The sequence below is a fragment of the Alligator mississippiensis genome, chromosome 2, assembly GCF_030867095.1.
Source record: "Alligator mississippiensis isolate rAllMis1 chromosome 2, rAllMis1, whole genome shotgun sequence".
NCBI lineage: Eukaryota > Metazoa > Chordata > Crocodylia > Alligatoridae > Alligator > Alligator mississippiensis.
The window spans coordinates 115576234-115591672 of record NC_081825.1 but is presented as its reverse complement, the minus strand read 5'-3'; the positions used below and the strand labels follow the sequence as shown (position 1 = coordinate 115591672).

The window sequence follows — 15439 nt, the reverse complement described above, 5'->3', positions numbered from 1 at the left end:
ACCGTTTGCAAAATTCAAAATTTATTACTATCTGGTGTCTGTCAGTAGCTTCCAAACCAACTGCAAATGAACCACCACACTATTGCTGAGCTGCCTAACAGAAACACTGGGCTCAATGACCACTGAGGAAGCTGGTCTATAGTGGTAGAAAAGTTTATTCAGTATAACCTAAAATGTGAATTTAAACATAGTCCAAGATGAGCCTTTGGTTTTGTTTTTTTTACAATTGAACTGGTCACTTAAAGGATTTTAAACAAAAGCCAAAAATATTGTCATTATACATTAATGAGAGTCTGCCCATGGACAAGACCCAAACCATATTCTTAGTTTCTACAAGTAGTCTCTTTAGTTTCTAGTTGAAGAACATCAAAGGATAATGTAAAGGCACACCTTACAGACCAGGGGTGGGCAATTATTTCAGCTGGAGGGCCACTTAATGAGTTTTTGGGACCTGTTGAGGGCCACACCCATCTCTCTCTCTCTTCTCTCTGTCTGTCCCTCTTCCCTCCATTTCTCTCTCTCCCTCCCTCCTCCTCTCTGTGTGTGCATCTCTCTCTTCCTCTCTGTGCATGTGTGTTTCCAGGCTCCTGAACCTGCCTGCTGTGTCCACAGCTTATGCCACTATCCATCTGCTGCTAGGGAAGCCCTGCCCAGCTCCGCAGCTGATGCCTGATGCTGCTGGGCCGAGGCAGTCCTGCCTGCCTGCCTGGCATCACACAGCAGCTGGAACCACTGGCCGCCCACAGGCCAGATCCAGTGAGTTGGCAGCCATCCACCCATGGGCCGAATCGAATCTGTTGGTGGGTTGGATCTGGCCCGTGGCCCATATTTTGCCCATCCCTGTTATAAACTAACTGAATCAGAAATGCTTATGCATCTTCTGCCTGACTTCAGACTAACACAGCTAACTACTTCCTCCTGCGCAAGGGGGTGTGAAGAAGTCTCTTGCCTAGACAGAGACCTGAACTCCTCAGTTGAGTCTTACCATTTTTAGAGCTTTAAAAATATGTTAAGACTCACAGATTAGTTGTTTCCACAGGTGCTAAGTAAAATAATGTGTGCGTCTCCCCAGGAAAATATTCTCACTATTACTTCAAAATAAAAAGTATCTATGACACCAGCAGCTACTGTTCTACCAAAGATTTGATGCCAACTTATAACAAGCAATATTTTATTGCTATAATCAATACCAAACATGTGGTGAGTCATTCTCAGAAGTCATGTCTCAGCTCTTGAATTTCCTTCCCCCTGTGGTCCATCAGAGCCTGAGTCTGGATTTTTCCTAGAAGCACTGTCAATTTTTTATTTATTTATTTGGGGGGGGGGGGGGCACCCCTTCAAGCAGGAAGGGTTAGGTTTTGGGACATTTCTGGGGAGTCTGTTCTAGTGCACATTCTTTTATTTTTGTATTTTTATCTCTCTCTATAATTTGCCTTTGTTTTTACTGTATACTGTCCTGAGCTTCTTTTGGGCAGGGGAACATATAAATCTAATATATAAATACATCTGGTTATCTGCATCTGCAAACTCCTTTATAGTACAATGGATACAGTCTTCACTACATGTATTCTAGGAGTATTCTAGGAGGATGTATTCTACACTACACTTCAGGGTAGGCCTGGCTTTGTCTTGAGCTTTAATTATGACAACATACCCACTACATAGATGCAGTGCCCTACTGGTTTTGACTTCTGAAGTAGGCACCCCAGCAACTGTTCCCCTTCAGCCCCCTCTCTCCTCCCACCATATGAACAAACAAAAGTGTATCATCAAATTATTCTTCTAGACCCATTAAGCCTCCAAGCTGTTAAATCCTACCCAAATGTGTATTTTGTTTCTTTGTCAGCCCTTTGATTCTGTTTCATAGGAAGGAAGTGATGATAAACAAATTACAGCACAAAGCCTGTGAGCTCTGGCAGGCAGTTTCAAAGCTATTGACAAAAAAACAGTCCATTCACTGCAAGCGTCCTACTTTTACAATCTGTGTCTCTGATCAGGATGCAGGGAAGAACTAATTCAACACTTCCTGATGGAAAAATACCTTGTGGGCGTGTTTGATTTCCAGAGACAATGGTTTGTCATGTGGTGCTTTTCTCTCCATCTCTTTTTCTAAAGAGCTGAATGAGTTGCCCTGAAATAATGTAGTAATACTTCAATTCTATAAGAGCTATTTTTTCCCCAGGAAAAGAAAAAGAAAAAGAAAGGTTTTTCTATAACGTCTGGAACCTTTATTCATAGTGGTCTCCTCTAAACAGAAAAGTGCACAGTGGGGGTTAGGTAATGAGTGTTAAGAAAAGTCACCCACAAATTTACAATAGAATTTGTTAACCAATTCAAACAGAATTTGGCTTTACAGTAGGGCTGTTAAATTTGAATACTTCAAAGTTGTCTGCCTTATAGCAATGGAGATACAGGTAGCAAAGTGACTGTTAACAAACACAGCCACCTTTTCATAAGTACCTCACCACCATTTCACCTACATAGATATATGCTTTTGTAAATGACAGCTCACTTTGTTCACAGCATCTGACAATGTAGGCTGTCACCTGAAAACTTATGCCTCTCTACACCAGTTAATCTCGGCAGGGAATCTCCAAGGTGCATTTCTAAGTAGAGAATGTGTCACCTGTCCTGCAGGATGGGAAAGTGGGCAATGTGTGTTTTACCCAATGAAGTGGATCAGCTGTGGAAGGACGCATTGTACCACAACTGATCTACCACTTCTGGTGACAGTCTGTTTAAACTCCTATGGTGCTACCCTGCTCTGCCTTCTGCCTGACTTCAGAATAATAGGGCTACCTATCCCTCTCTACATAGGTAAACAACCATCTGGCCAATACATTGCATGGCAAGTATTAGAAATTTCAGTGACAGCATGGTTCTACTCCCTAAGCTAGCAAAACCCTGCTCCCCCATCAAAGCTTCAATCCTTCCTAAGTAAAATTGCTTACATGCACACGATTTGTATTTTCTTGGGTTTCTGTAGACTCCCTTTTGATCTTTTGCCTCTTAAACATGTTCTGGCCCACAAAATTCCCTTTTCTGAATCAGAATCTAATATACTCTGAAATAAGCCATACCTAAAGCCTGCAGAGAAAGATCCGTTACATTTTGGAAAGTGTCCTGCAAATTCAGAAATGGGGTATCTGGGGTAAATTACTTCTCGAGTCTGTAAAGCTATCTGTAAAGAGTCCCCCATGTTGCCATCAATTCGTCACTGGTCATGTGACATATGTAACTGCATTTTGTAAATTCTCATGAGGATGCTAGAGTCTTTTGACAAAGATGGAGATAATTTTTACATTATGCTCTTCTGAAAGGCTGATATCTGGAGCGTTTGGTAATAAGGCTGGATCTATTCTCTATCTTTCCTTCTCAGGGGAGGTGGAAGCAAATTCATGCTTGAGGACATGGAGGAAACTTGATTTTTTTTTAAATTTATTTTCACTTCAGTCTACCTCAATATGTGCTTCTATATGCAACACAGTAGATACTGGACTTCTGTTTTTAAGCCATTTTTACATAAATAGAAAGGATTTAGAATGTCTAGAACTTCTTGACAACTTTGAAAACATTTCAGCAGATGAGCATGAGGGATGAATTTTGTTCAGCTGAACAAAACAGGCAAGGAGCCACCCGTTTCTTTAAATATTAACAGTTCTGAACACCTGCTAAGATAAGAGTAATAAAATCTCATGTTTCAAGTTGTAAACTGATCAGTACAAGTATCAGGAAGGATTCCCTTCCTGTGTGTAGTATTAACGCAGGTGGTTAGGTACCTTCCGAAGGCTTTGAGTGAAATGAATAAAGCTGCATAGCCATAGGAGAGATCACGTGAAAGGAGACTGACAGCAAAAGATGCTATTGGGAGTAATTACCATGACTACAGAAACTGCTGTCTTCCTTGCATTTCTCTTAATGTTTAATCTCTACATGCAATTTACAATAATCAAGGTGTAATTTCCACACTGTAAATAATTGCTAGAAGAAGGGACTGCATCCAGAGGGTTCTATGTACAAAATAAGGACATGCTTTCCTGTCAGGATTGCTTAAAAAGTAAGTTTCACAGTCTTGTAGCTTTGCTAATTAAATAAAAAAAAGCATGCCACAATAGCAAAGCAATTTGCAATAATGTCAGCATCTACTACCCATGTGACAGTGTAGTGCAAAGACAGTGGCCTTTAATTCAGTTTTTAATTAATTTAACCCCACAGTTATTTGTATAAAAGAAACAATTTTGCTGGTTTTATTTAAGTCTATTTTACTGAAAAAAGGGAAGTTAGTGAGTACTGGGGTTATGACTTCTTTTGCCGTAGGAGCTTAAAACTTCCATCTGGATCAGTCATTCAGTCAGACAAGTTTTTCCTTTAACAAATATCTCACCCAGGTTTCTCATTCTGTCTCTCCCTACCTGTCCCATATTGTAAACCAATGGTAACACAGAGAAATAATCCCAAATTCTGGGCAAGAGTTTGCTGGCCTGTGGCATGCTACTTACTGAGTATGACCAGTGACTCCACGCACTTAGGAAGTTTATACCTGAGAAGAGGGACATAGATGTTTTCATTGATGTCTAAGATGCCAACATGTACCATGGGGCTGAATGAAGCTGTCTACCATAATATGACATGAAATGTGTCTAAAAAGTTTTATATCAGGTACCCACACAGGAACTGAACACATGGTGAAGTGGGATAGGAATCCAGCAGAAGCAGCATGCTGATTTCATCTCTGCAAAACTGATATATTTGTGCAAGCCAGTACATCTGCCAAGTTACTCAGTAATTCTTATTACAGAGGAAAGATTAAACCATGAACAACAAAATCCATCCAGGTTAGAATTTTTGAAGAGCAGTTCATATCTTCAGTCTATCTGCTCCTTCATTTATTCATTCTGAGCTCAGTACTTTTTTTTCCTTCCAATATAAAATGAAACAAATTGTTAGAACTGCTGAAATGGGCAGGATTAATGGAACAGCATATTACAGGAAACAACGCTTAAATTAACCCCATCATTATGTGCTTGTCCTCAGCCTACATGTCTGAAAAGGCTTGTGGAGAAAAATATGCTGTTCTGAAACAAATAGAAGCATCAAGTTAATGAAGATGCACAAAGGAAGTGTGACTGCCTGATGAAGCAAGGGCCTAGGATGCAGGACCTGTATTCTAATCCAGGAGTCTCTCTGGAGCACCTCAAATTACATACTTTAAACATGAGCATTATAACTTACCTAGTTTACCTAGAGGTTAGAAAGCTTAATTTCTACTGGTAAAGCAATGTTGAAATCTTGAAATGAAAAGCTCAACACCAGGGCAAAGCAATTATTAATGCTAATCTGAATGTAACACTACTTATAAAAGCCTAATGTAGGCATGAAGGCCAAGGCAAATCACTTGCCTATATTGTGTAATGCCACAAGTGATTGCATACCAGACCTTCATTTGGCCTTCTGTTCTCCAGGCTCCACAGAATCCCATTTTAAACTATATTCTTTGGGAACACTCTTTACTCCCCTCCATTTCTAATACCCATGATGACACTACAAGAATGCTGAAAAAGATCTACTGATGATCACTAAATCTACAGGGGTGTTAGACTGTATTGTCTTTAGAAGTGACTTTTGTCTGCTTGAACATAAAGCTAGACACCAGTGTATAAGTAATGAGGATGCTGAATGTTGGCTAGATCCATTCCGTTTGGCAGAAAGCTTTTCTTTTAAACAGCTGAACATAACTTATGGAATCTTCCCTACAACTAAAAGAAATATTCCCTATAGAATGTCTGGTGCTTAATTTTGGAAGGATATTTTGAATCTACCTCTCCAAGAAATCAGGAGTCAAAGGCTCTCTTGATTCTGGAATAATTTACAAAGAGGAACATTTATGTGCCACCAGACCCCTTACTGTACCCCCATGGCTCTTCTTTGTTTCAAAAACAACAGGTGGGGGGAGGTGAAGGGGGGAAGTACTTCTTTCCCTTTCTAAAAATAATCTGTTTTAATCACATTTAACATTTAAAACAGACATTAGAAAGGAGAGGGTGCCCCTTTATAATTATGGAGCTTGATAATTACCTGGTGGCTTGCAACAGACCCATTCTCAAATGCATCTTGCTTGGTTTCTCCCTTGATAATGTAATCTAATCTTCTGGCTATGCTTTCATCTGGCACCCAGTGCTGCACATTGTTTATAAAACAACAATCTCATCTTAGGTAATGACAGAACAAAGGCAAGGAAGAGTAGCTTTAGTAATACTACAGCATTTACCACTTCAAAAGTAACTATGTTGGTATAATTTACATTGGCTGTATTTAAAAAAAATAGCATTTTCTTCTAAGTGGGAGACCCTAACCTAAGCTCACCTTGTACTGGACATTATTGTTTCTGTGTATGCAGCATGGAAGCTATCAAAGTGTCAACTGTGCAAGTCAAAACTAAAAAGATTTTAAACAAAGAGATATTTGAAGTATGCCATAGTCTGAAATTATATATACTGCCATCACATATCGCATCTTATTTGAAAATACAGACACTGGCTATGACAAGCATTCACTTGTTTCAAATTATTGGATTATGACAATGGGTTAGCAGCAATATTTTTGTTTTGTGCAGGAGGTCGCTATTTCACAGCATCTTTAGAGATGCTAGCAGACTATAAGACCAAGCTTAAAGTTTCAAAAACAGCTGAAAAGTGTAGGGAATTTTTTTAGAATGTAGACATTTCTGTTTTAGACTGCAACAGCCAGTCTGCCCTGCTAAAGATACTCTGCATCATTTACTTCCCTGTGGGCTCTAATTTTCCTGAAACTGGGCAATCACAACTGGCTTTCGGCAGCCTTCCAATTTCCCCTTCAAGCACAGGTGCTACACAGTGGAAAAACAGGATCAATAAATCCCAACATTTCAGTGCTCATATACTAAGGAAGAAAGTTGTAGTGCAACATTAAAAAAAGCCTTGCTGCCAACACCTGGAAGTGGTATGGAGAGGAGCTGGGAGGTAGCTTGGTTAAGCGCACATAGATTGAGATCTGCAGACCCAAACCAATTCTAACCAGTGAATCGCCATCTTAGCTGCACTTACCCTGGCTATGCCTCTGTATCTCTTATACCACAAACTCAACCAAAATAATAGGAATTAGGCGATTTCCAAGGTAAACAACCAATTTCATGATGTTTTCTCCTCATCTCTGTCTTGGTGCAGGAAAAGTGGAGGGAGACAAAAAACTGGAAGTTCCAGTATAAAATATGAATAAAACCAGATTACTGCGGTGTCCCAAACGGTGCTCATTTGTGTTGACTACAGTACCATGAATTTTATTTGTGAAAGCTTTGTGTGCTTTGGATAAAAGGCACTATATGCAAACACAAAGTGTACTTGGTTGCAGTACTACAAAAAAAGTCTTTCAAGCTGTACCCTCACAATCCATTGCATCAGTAGATCTCCTTGCATATGATGAAGGACATTGTATGCATTATGATAACATCCCCCTAAAAGTAAACTAGCCTTAATTAAATATGTACCGCTGACCTGAACTAGTTTAATTATTATGAGGCTATCAGAGACATACAAGATGTCATTGCTGTTTGTTTCTCACTTTTATTAAATAAAAGTTCCTATCCCTCCTCGCTAGCATTGTGAACTTTTTCTCTAGCTCAGCTACTAAGACCAAATTTTATTTCCACCAGCAGCAGCACAGAATTGCAATACAGCAAATGCAATGTGACAATCTGCTCAAGCAGGAATGAACAAATCAAAGACAGGATGATCCCCAGTTCTTGTGCTGTCAGTCTCAGACTGAGAGCATTCCCTTGGGGCAAGCCAATCAAGTCAATGTAGATAGAAAGTTAGGGGTAAACAAGGAATATTACTAAAAGCCAAGTGCAGAATTTGTGCTTTCTAGGGCACGGTTTACAAGCTGAAACATCCACTGGTAGTAGAGTTAGCCCTGAAACATAACAATATTAATTTATTTTGTGATACTTCACATTGGTACCAATTATAATATAATTCCATTTGGATAGTGGCCTATTTGGGCAGAACATAGGACAGGGGTGGGCAAAATGTGGCCCGCCAGGCCATTCTATCCGGCTCATGGGGCCCCTAAAAAATTTAGAAAATTAATATTAATCTGCCCTGAGCTGCCTGTCATATGGCCCTTGATGGCTTGCCAAAACTCAGTAAGCGGCCCTCTCCCCAAAATAACTGCCCGCCCCTGACACAGGACAAAAGAAAAACATTTTGATAAAATTTCAGAAGTCCTTCTAATGAAGTTATTTCAAGACATTAACATACCTTAGAGGTGCCTCAAAGGCTAGGGACAGACATTACACACAAACCAGTTTAAGTGAAACTGGTTTAAACCTGTAACAGGACAGATGTTCAGTGCACATAAACCAGTTTGAAAATGGCTGAAACCAGTTTGAGATAAACTTAGTTGAATGTAGTATCAGACTTAACGGATTCAGGTCAAACCTGTTTATACAATGTCTGTCCCAGACCCCTTCCTGGTTTAAGTTAAACCAGACTCCCCCAGCATCCTGGCATGCTCTCAGGGCTGGGCAGGGCTCTCAGCTCCACAGTTAAGCTGGCCCCTCCCTTCTGCTCCGTGGCTGGAGCTCCAACAGAGACTGCAGGCATCTGCCTGGCTTCCCCCTGCTCCCCACTTCCCCTCACCACTCCCTGCTAAGCAGGGATTCCCCTCTCCCCTCTGCCTTACACAGACACCTCTCAGCATTAGCTAGCAGACCACATGCTGGCTACAGTCTGTGCTGTGGGAGACCGGTTTCTTCTTTGGAAAAGCTGTTTAAAAAGGGCTTGAACTAATGGAGAGAGGCTTTTTTTTCTGGTGGTTTGATAGACACTATGTTATCAAATGCTCTAATCAAAGCAACCTGCTCGGGCCTGGCCACACCCCGGTTTAGCCTAGACAGGTTAGACTAACCTGCAAAGATTGAATCAATTCAGGCTCAGGCTTTTTGAATGTCTGTCCCTAGCCAAAAAGACTAGCAAAGATATGTGAAAGCTTTGCTGACAGCCCAGAGAACTTGTTCTGTTTCTCCATCCAGATAAGACAAGTTAGTATTAGGCCAAAACGGGAAAAACAAACAATTCCCTTGCTCCTTAATAGCTTTTTTTTTTTGAGGGGGAAGGTGTGTATAACAGTAGATAATAGCATGAAAATTTATGTTATCTGCCTTTTTCTCTCACCCCTAACCTCACACACAAGCCTCATTTCTGCATTCTATTGTAAGTGTCTTCAGATACATTACTAAATATTTAAATGCAAATAGTTTGTTTACCAAACTCTTATTTCCATTCTTTGTGTCTTTGAAGTTTCCCATATGTCTTTAGGCTGCAATTGCTTCTAAGACTGGGCCAAACTCTTGAGAGTAAAGCCTCCAGAGCTGGTTTTGCTCAATGACGGCTGACCACAGAGTTAAGGGACAAAATCCTCCACTCCAGCTGAGAAGCCAGTAGGCCATGAGTGCTATTACTAACATGCGGAGCAGCAGTCACATTATACTGTACTTCACTTTCCACACTGCACACTTACTGTTTGCAGATCCACTGGTAAAAAAAACTCCTGCTGTTCCCAGATCTCCAAGAGACCTTTGTCCCAGGAATGCCAAGTTCCACTGCACAGACTTTCTGCTGCTTTCCTCCATCCTGTACTGGGGAAACGTTTCTATTCCTCATAACAACTACTACTTTAATGGAAAGGTGAACTGTCCCTCATTAATTGCATGTGGCATCAATTCTGAAGCTAAATGATGTCAGTATCAGGATTGCCAACATGTACGTAAAAACAGTCAGACTTATACATGTCAAGAGATTTGACTTAATACTCATGAGATATTTATAAAGAATAGTAAATTTTGTACTTTTTCCTCCAAACTTTGGAGCCATAAGAGTGCAGTCATGTTTCCAGCTCTATTGCAGAACCAAGGGGGAGAGAAACTTTTTCTTAGACAGAAGCTAAAAGCTTTCTTTGTTATTGCTGCTGCTATTATTATTATTATTGCTGTATATATTTCTTAATATCATTCCTTATATTAAGTATGTTATTAATATGCTATTAATAATATTCCTTAATAACATTAATAAGCCATGTTAAAATTGCATTTATTTTGAACAATAGTTATCAGGTCAGTTTTAAAAAGTATCAGTGTAAAGCAAGAATGCTATAAAACTACAAGGCAGTTCCTTTAATGCCAATATTTAAAACCAAATTGTTCCAACTCACAGAAAGAATGCCTCTAGCAATCTTACAAAAAGTAGAGTACTTTGTCCTGTCCCTCCCCCATGTTCTGAGAGGAAGTTGTTATGACACAGAACAGGTGCGGATCTTTGACTCAATACATACACATGACTTCCCATTATATACCCATCACTTAGAAGACCACTTACATTGTCCTTTACCATGAGGTTATGCTGGAGGTGAAAGAAGCCACGCCACATTCTATCAATCCAACATTTTGCACACAGAAACTGTCTCTTTGCATTGGTATATGAAAGGCAACACATGCACTGTCCTTCCCCTCCACATGCCTTCAATCCTCCTCTGCCTTTAAAAATTAAATCGATATCTCAGAGGAGTCATTTAAATAGATTATGTATAGACACTAACCAAAAGAAAGGTGCCCTCATTTAAAAGTTTAATTTTTTACAAGTATTTAACTAACAACAGTAAGCAGATCGGATGGATTTAAACTGCTTCTAATGATAATTAGTTTCCCTGCCACAAACAGCTGTGATACCCAATCAAGCCTGGCAACAATAATATTGTTATTGGTTCCCAGTAGCATTTGCACCTGAACCATTCACTTTTCAATGAAATCCTCTGCCTGCAACTTATACCACTGCTCCTGAAATGGCTCTGCAGTTGAGAAGTGCCTTTTAATAACAGCACAGAAGGTATTAGAAAAGTGGTGGACATGAAAGAATGCTTTCCATTTAAAAAACAATCCTGAAACAATTTAATAAAGGCAAACTGCCTGAATATTTGGATTAAAATCAGGTATTGATATTATTTCAGTTACTGATTTTGATGATAAAGGTCTGTTTTCCAATATACATTAAATACGTCTGCATCTCCTTATCCTTGTGTTACCACATATTTTGTAATAGGCAGAGACATTTTAAATACGATTCTGTATTTGACAGATGTGAGCACATGCTCCATTTTAGTAACTGACAGTCTCATCTATGTGGTGATCCAGGAGAAAACAACAACTGCAATGCAATGCATACAGAGTACCAAATTCAAACCTGGCACAAGCAGTTTCATTTAAATCGCTGATGTTTTACCAGATCTAACTTTATTACCAGATCTAACCAGTAATTAAAGTAAACCACTACCAATGATAAGCCAGTGCCTTTTACAAGTTTTACTCTGGTACAGTATTTTTTTTAAAGTCTTCAAACCAAAAGGCCCACTCTCCATAATTATGTAATAATGGATCTCTGCCCCAATGCTATAATAATCTCGCCAAATGTCACTTATCCAGCAAATTGCTGCTGTTTCCCACAAAGCACTGCCATTAATTTTTGGTCTGCACAAAAATTAACCAGCCTGGAGGACTTATTGACTGCCTGCTTCATAATGATGACTGATTATAAGTGAATCACTGCTTTATTATATAGCCATTTCTCTTGTCTTGTAGGAAAGCTATCCTTGGGCTCCAACTGCTACGGATCCTGCATTTAGTAAAAAAGGGAAGAATTTATCAGTTGAAGGTCTTTTTAACAAATATATTAAAAATCATCTTACTTTCCTGGCTATTCTAGGAAAACACTAAGTTACATAAAGAATATTTAAACCTCTAAAGGCTATTGTTCTTCCCCTCCCCCCACACTCCAAAACTGTCTGGAGCCAGACTACATAAGACTGTTGTGCCCTGGGCTAAAATGGAAGGGGTGGGGGAGCCTGTTTACAATTACTCCATTCCTGTTTTTAATGAATCTTTCTGAATGACCACTAAGTACTGGTTTTGTTCTTCAGGAACAAGGGAACTATTACTGGAGAACTAAGAAAGGAAGGAAAAGGGAAAGCAAACGGAAAGCTGCCAAACTCAAAAGGCGTCTCAAACATTCCAACTGTATATCCCGGAGGTAATCCACTCCACAGGCCCAAGGTTGTCTTTGCACATTTGCAATTCCTCCCCCCCCCCCTTTCCTTTTTATGCTGAAGTGAACCAGCTGAGATAAAGTGAAACAGATCACATTAAAGCCAAGGTAAAGGCTAATAGGTAAGTACTAAACATGAAGAAGTACATGAATAAAACCTTACATGGTTAAATAGATCTTAGTCTAACCATTGAAGCAACTATGCATAACACTGTTGACTATTTGCATTTCGCTATTAGTGCTACTTGAAAATATCCAGATAATCAAGTGATGCATTTCAAAGCCTTGTGGCCAGCACATTCCTAAAGCATATGATGGAGCACATTTAATCTCACACCCTTGTTTGGCTCACTTGCATGTTGTCTGATATTCATCTCTCTTCTGGAACCACTTCTGATGTACTAAATTTCCCTTAAGCTTCAAACACCTGATTCTATCCTATTCCATTATGTCGTTGGAGGTGCCAGCTATTTGAAATGCACCAGAGGTTTCTTTAAAAAAATGGTCTCCATTGACAAGCTTCTAGCTACCCCAATATTAGCTACCATGGATGTCACATTTCTGTACATCAGCATCTCCCATGAGGATGGATTACAAGCCAAAAAGAACATTATTCCCAATGAGAACACTGCTTCTGTCTTCATTGTACTCTTCCACTTGGTCCTCTCACACAGCTATTTCAGATTTGGAGACTCATTAACCTATAAACGAAATGGCACTGCCACGGGCACACATATGGTCCCCCAATATGCTAATATATTTATGACAGACTTTATGACAGAGCTTGACCATGAATTCGTCAGGGAACTGGCTGAGGCTGCACACATTTGATGCATGGTTATCATGAGAGACATCTACCCGGACATCTCATGGGAACAGCACTTGGCCAAATCCGATTGGTCTCAAAACTTCCTCACATGCGTGGATGAGCTCTACCTGTCTCAAGAAGTCTATGGGACAACAAGGGGTAAGGTGCTGCTGGACCTGGTACTGGACAAAGGGGATCATCTAATCAGTGACCTAAGAATCGAAGGGAAGCTGGGTGACAGTGACCATGAGTTGATCACTTTCACTATCCATCACAAAGCTGGCAAGTCAGCCAGCAATGCATTGGTACTCGACTTTAGGAAAGCCAACTGTCATAAGCTCAGGAGACTTATTCGAGGCCCTGAGAGGCCATGATTTGATTCATGATGAGTGGCTGCTCCTTAAGGAAGTGATCCTAGAAGTACAAAGGAAGTCCATCCCAACCCATAGGTAAGGTGGTAAATGAGCTCAGAAACCCGCTTGGCTCAACAGAGAACTCATGGGCCTCCAACATCTAAAAAGAGAGGCTTAACAAACGATAGAAGACAGGAAACACCACTTAGGAGGAGTATACTACACTGCTCCGCACCTGTAGGGAGTGAACAAGGAAAGCCATGGCTGCAATGGAACTCAAACTGGCTACACAAACCAAGGACAATAAAGTTCTTCTTCAGATACATGAGAACTCAGAAGAAAAACAGGGCAACACTGTGTCACAACCCAATTAAGTAGTGCCCATGTCACAAACAAGTAAAACCATTCAAAACAGTTTTTTTCTGCACTAGGTTAACTAAGGGTTAACAATAATGATAGTAACCGCTTTTTTTTTTTGCTGCGCATGTCAAAAAGAAATTTATAACTGCGACACTAACATGAAATGAAACTTAGCCTTCTGTGCTGTACATAAATCATTATAACTGGTCAGAGAAAACAGGGAGTAACCCTGTGAGATAACACCCTAGCGAAGACCGCTAGATAATTGGCGATTCTAATTAAATTTATGACGTGGCGAAAAGCAATTGGCTATTACACAAATAAAACCCGTCTTGACTTCCGTGAAGAACGGGAGACCTCCGCACATACACCTGAAAAACCTCTGAACGTATGCGTGAGAATAACTGACAAATTGATCGCTTGTCAGTCTCCCCCGTCTCAACCTTATCAGACGTAAATCAACGACCTGCCGGCTCGATTTTTTCTCCGTTTATCTGCCCGATCAACAAACTCTTATGCAGACCGACATACGACCTATGAACCTTAAGCTGTAACTAACCAAGTATCTCTGACCTCCACTATTCACCACCTTGACGGTGTGAGTAAATAATCTTGCTTTGCAACCGATAAGCGTCCGCCTAATTAATTCCACTCCAAGCGTCACAAGTACTTGCCTGACAGCCTTCTAAGGCCCCGGACCCTTATCTGCCCGGGTGGGAGTCAGGGAGAGCTGCTGGCCGGCTGCCCTGGGTCCCGACACACTGGACCCCTGCTAAACCAATTGGAGCAGCTGACAACCAACACCCAATGATTATTTTGCATCAGCTTTTCACCAGCCCAAAGAGACCTGCCTAACATGATGCAGGATGACCTGAGTGAGGGTGAACATATGCCCACCATTGGCATAGATCTTGTGAGGGAGCACCTTGAGAGGCTGGACACCCACAAATCAACTGATCTGGACAGACTGCACTCAAGAGTGCTAAAGGAAGTGGCAAACACCATAGTGCAGCCACTGGCAAAGATATTCAAGACTCGTGGCACCCAGGCAAAGTACCTGAAGATTGAAAGAGGGCCATTGTGGTGCCTATCTTCAAGAAAGGGAGGAAAAAAGATCCGGGAAACTACAAACCAATCATTTTGACCTCAATCTCTGGAAAGATCTTGGAAAAAATTATCAAAGAAACCATTCTTGACAGGCTAACAGAAGGTAACATTCTGAGGGATAGCCAGCACAGGTTTGCTGCAGGTACGTCTTGCCTGACCAATCTCATTTCTTTCTATGACAAGGTGATGTATCACATGGACAAAAGGGAAGAGGTTGATATCATATATCTGGACTTTAAAAAAGCCTTTGACCTGGTGTCGCAAAATGTCCTCATGGAAAAACTGCAACTGCAGCCTCGACAACACTACAGTCTGACGACTGGGGAACTGGCTCCAAGAGTTGTAGTTGATGGAACCAAAATCAACATGGTCCTCAGTGTCTGTGGTGTCACCCAAGGCTCTGTTCTTGGACCTGTACTCTTTAATGTCTTTATAAACAATCTGGACTCTGGTGTCAGTAGAGGACTGGCCAAGTTCGCTGATGACACCTAACTTTGGGGACCAGTATCCACACTTAAGGATAGGCTGCTGATCCAGGCTGACCTTGATAAGCTTGCAAGGTGGGCAGATGAAAACCTGGTGGCATTCAATACAGAGAATGCAAAGTGCTCCACCTTGGGGGAAAAAAAACCGCACATCACGCTTATAGGCTCAGCAGTGCTACACTCACTAGCACCACAGCC

At 40.7% G+C, this 15439-nt stretch overlaps 1 protein-coding gene and 1 long non-coding RNA gene across 7 annotated transcripts in view; one reads left to right on the top strand and one right to left on the bottom strand.

Annotated features, from left to right (window-relative positions):
• Positions 1-15439, bottom strand: part of AFG2A (AFG2 AAA ATPase homolog A) — a 327870-nt gene that overhangs the window by 151458 nt on the left and 160973 nt on the right. The gene's annotated exons all lie outside the window — the stretch shown is intronic.
• Positions 1-15439, top strand: part of LOC109284905 (uncharacterized) — a 58671-nt gene that overhangs the window by 21538 nt on the left and 21694 nt on the right. Inside the window, exon 2 of one of the 2 annotated variants that reach the window (XR_002092525.2) lies at positions 12004-12113. This is a non-coding gene — a long non-coding RNA (uncharacterized LOC109284905). Of the gene's footprint in view, positions 1-12003; positions 12251-15439 lie in introns of both variants that reach the window. The other variant, XR_009459838.1, reaches the window with a different exon arrangement.